Raw genomic sequence first — 4,847 nt, forward strand, 5'->3', positions numbered from 1 at the left:
ATAAACTTGTATTTACTTTGGATAAAAAATCTTATTTTAACAAAAATAGATATATAAAGGCTGATTACATACAATATCTCTCTTTCTCTCTCTTTTGGTGGCGTAGTGAATAGTTAATGGAAATGTTCAAAATCCTGAATGACATTACAAGTATTATAATCACGCTAAATACAAATCAGACCATAAACATTGGATTTAAACTATAAACTAAATAATTACCTATTCAGGCTATAGTAAGTATGGCCACGGGCTTTCTCTTGACTGTATAAAGTTACAAGTCATAAGACAAATGCAGGTTTGCAACCACGGGGAAAATTCCAAATCCTGTTAGCCATTCTTGACTGCTATGGGTTTCAGAGCCGATGGAATAAGGTGAATGAAGTTTCTGTCTGGCGGATCGGCGGGACAACATTTCGTAAAACGGTGTTTACCTTGCTTACGTAATGAATGTTTTTCGACTCTTGGCTCGTAATCATTGGCCATGGCGTCGGCTAGATAATTTTTACTCTATAAAAATTAAAACTGTGTGTGGTTGTAAAATATACATATGTCAACTTTCAGCTACATCCGATGCTTTGATAAGGAGCAAAGTCCAAAAAACCGTGTTACAGAGGCCCTGAATCTCATAGTAGGAGAGTTATGGTAGATGAAGGCGAAGGAGAGGTAGAGAGAGAGGTAAAAACTGAATGCAAAATAGGATGTTTGAAAAGTGAGACCCATAAAACAAGCGCCTTCAACACAACAAAATGTGATGAGGCAAGCTGTAAGTGTTGAATCTTGACCCATCAAGTGAGTGGTTGCGATGGATCACGGCACCCACTAGGATTCGCCCAAGGGTGGGACCGGAATCAGTAGGCGTTCAAGCTCAACCAATTAAGAAGAAATAGGGTGTTCTTCAGTTGAAAAGAAGGAGGAGTCTGATTTTTCCTTATTTTCGATTACTTAATGAAAACAAACTAATGATGACATATGACAGGGAAAAAGTTTTAATCTGTCCTGGGTCCTGAATCAAATATTGGTGCAAATACAATAGAAGCTCAACTTCTCACTGCATAAAGAAAACATAATTTCAGGTCTATTTTAAATGTATTATGATGTAAACAGATATTACTATAGTAAATTCACATCACCGGTGCATCCGATGTCTAGGCCAGTCCCTTACGACGCTCCTGATTGGCTGTTGATAAGCCAATCACGGGGCTGGAAACTCTCCATCTCTCTCAAGAGTTCACATAGGCAGGATGTATGTTGCACCTCTCATGAGGGATACGTCTTTCAAAAGCATCCCTCAGGAGAAGTGGAACATACATCCTACCTATGTGAACGCTCCATCCCTGTCATTGGCTTATCAGCAGCCAATCAGGAGCGTCATAAGGGACTGGCCTAGACATCAAATGCACGGCTGATGTGAATCTACTATTGATTGAATAATGTGCATTACTAATTTTACTTCAACATAAATGTCATAGATGACAATAATGGATTTGCGATCTGGGAAGATAGAATGCTTAGTCCGCATAATTATGGTTGCCACTTGATCTTTACGAGTTTTGCAGAGATGCAAGTATATTTAATATTAGAAGTTTCATTGTCTATGAAACGTGAGCTCCAAAGATATATTTTTGAAACTCTGGATATTACCGTTGTACGTACATAGCAAATTAATTAAAAGCAAAATTCTGGCATTGAAAATCCTTCGTTGAAAACACTGAGTATCGCACTTGTTTAGCGTTCTACCTACTAGCGATAAAAACTGTATGCCCATAGGAGATTGTGGAGGTAATTGGTCACCTATTCGTAGGATATGATGATCATGAACTTCGCACATAGGGATTTGAACGATTTTTACCAATTTCGTTATACTTAAGGTACATTACTAAAATATATATCTATATATATATCTTCTTCTTCCTAGCTTAAACCCATTTTTATATGGGGTCGCCATTGCGAATGAGTCGTCTCCATCGATTTCTGTCCTGTGCCTCGTTCTCATTTATACCTTTCAATACCATATCTTCACCTACACAATCACGCCATCTCTTTCTTGGTCTTCCCTTCTTCCTTCTACCCCGCACTTCCATTTCCATCGTATGTCTTCCAACATGACGTTCCTCCCTTCGTAACAGGTGTCCATACCATCGAAGCCTTCCTTCCTGTATTTTCTTCGATATTTCAATTACCTTTGTCGATCCTCTTATATACTCATTTCTAATCCTATCTTCCCTTGTTACTCCCGACATCCATCTCAACATTCTCATTTCTGCTACATCCATCTTCTTCTCCTCTGTTTTCCTCATACTTGCTGTTTCTGTTCCATATAACATTGCTGGTCTGACCACCGTCCTATGGAACTTTCCTTTCAATTTCAGAGGGACCTTCTTGTCACAGAGGACCCCTGATGCAGACCTCCAGTTATTCCATACTGCCTGAATTCAGTGTCTCACCTCTTGATCCATGCTTCCACTATCGTCTAATACAGACCCTAAGTACTTGAACTTTTGTACTTTCTTTATTTCTTCCCCACCCAATCGTATGCTACTTCCACCGTCCTCAGCAATACTGGAACACATATATTCGGTTTTTTATCTGCTTATTCTCATTCCTCTCTTCTAAGTGTTGCTCTCCACCTCTCCAACCTCCCCTCCAACTCCTCCCTCCCCTCTGAACACAACACAATGTCATCCGCGTATAATATGCACCATGGCACTGCTTCTCTAACATCCCTGGTCATTACATCCATCACGATGTTGAAGATGAATGGGCTAAGTGCTGACCCCTGGTGTAATCTAACTCCTATCTCAAATCCATCCGTCTCTCCAACACTGCTCCTCACTCTAGTATACACATTCCTGTACATCTCCTGAATAATTCTGACATACTTTTCCGGCACCATCTTCTCCCTCAAACATCTCCATATTTCTTGCCTTGGCACTCTGTCATAGGCCTTTTCAAGGTCTATGAATACCAGATGCAGGTCTCGTTGTTTTTCTCTGAATTTCTCCATTAGCTGCCTTATGCAAAATATTCCATCCGCTGTGCCGCTTCCCTTCATAAATCCTAACTGTTCCTTCCCTATTCTCACTTCCTCTCTCAGCCTGCTATCTATTATTCTTTCCAAAATCTTCAACGTGTGAGACATTAGTTTTATACCTCTATAATTACTGCATTCCTGGACATCACCTTTACCTTTAAATAATAGTATCAATATGCTTTCCCGCCATTCTTCTGGTATCTTTTCCTGTTCGAATATTTTTACCATCAGATCATACAAGATGTCTACCCCTTCCCTTCCTAAGGCTTTCCAAACTTCGACTGGGATTAAGTCAGGTCCTGTTGCTTTCCCATTCCTCATTCTTTTTAAGGCTCGTATCACTTCATCCCTAGATATCCCCATTACCATTCCCATGTTTACTTGTCCATCCTCTCTTACAAGTCTTTCATTTTCTTCATTTAGCAGTTGTTCGAAATACTCTTTCCATCTTTTCAGGATGTCTTCTTCCTCTTTTATGACCGTACCATTCCTATCTTTCATTTGCTTAATATGGGTGATGTCCTTTGTTCTTTTATTTCTTACTTTTGACAGTTTGAGCATCTTACTCAACCCTTCCTTGGTTTCCAGTTCATTATAAACCTCTTCATATGCCCTTGCCTTAGCTTGAGCTACCACCGTTTTTACTTCTTTGTTTCTTTCTCTTAATCTTTCTCTGTCCTCCTGCAGCTGTGACTCTTCAAATCTCTTCTTTGCCTCCCTTTTACGCTTCACCACTTCCCCCACCTCTTCTCCCCACCACCAGCTCTCCTTTTCCTCCCATACTATTCCAGATGTTTCCCCTAGTATCTCCTTTCCATGTCTTCTAATCACTGATGCATTATGCCTCCACCATTCTCCCACATCTTCAATTCCCAGATCAACCTCTCCTTAACTCTCTCTTCTTATCATTATCCCTCCCTAACAATTTGTACCACTTGATTTTCTTGACCACATCCGTTTTCGTTTTCTTTTCTCTTTTCATCTTTAAATCCATACAAAGGAGCCTATGTTGGTGGGCCACGTGGTCACCTGGGATAACTTTACAATTCCTAACTTCCTCCAGCCTTGATCTATTGTAAAGGAGGTAATCTATTTGTGTGCATCTACCGCCACTCCTGTATGTTATCAAGTGCTCCCTCTTCTTTTTGAAGAATGTGTTCACTATTGCCATATCAAAGGACACGGCAAAGTCTACTACACTCTCTCCTTCTGGGTTTCTCTCCCCAATCCCATGTCCTCCATGCACACGTTCAATTACATCCCTTTCATTTCCGACATGTCCATTAAAGTCTGCCCCCACTACAGTCCTCTCCTGCTCTTCCAGTTCTTGCGTTACCTCACTCATTTCGTTCCAAAAACGGCTCTTTTCTTCCTCTGTGCAACCCACTTGTGGAGCATAAGCGCTAATGATGTTCATTGTTTCCCTTCCATAACGTATCTTCACTCTCATAATGTGGTCAATCTTTCTACTCACTTCCATTACTGCATTCTTCATTTCCCCCGACAACACCACACCAACTCCATTCCTACCCTGCTCATTTGCTCCACTATAGATTAGCTTGTAGCCATACCCCAGTTCTTTGGCATATATACTATTATATAATATAATATATATATATAATTATATATATATATGATATATATATATACACACACACACACACACACACATATATATATATATATATACATATATATATGTATATACATACATACATACATGGATATATATATACATATACATACATATATACATTTATATGTATATATACATATATATATGTATATACATATATACATATATATGTATATGTTT

Source organism: Macrobrachium nipponense, chromosome 33, assembly GCF_015104395.2.
Source record: "Macrobrachium nipponense isolate FS-2020 chromosome 33, ASM1510439v2, whole genome shotgun sequence".
NCBI lineage: Eukaryota > Metazoa > Arthropoda > Malacostraca > Decapoda > Palaemonidae > Macrobrachium > Macrobrachium nipponense.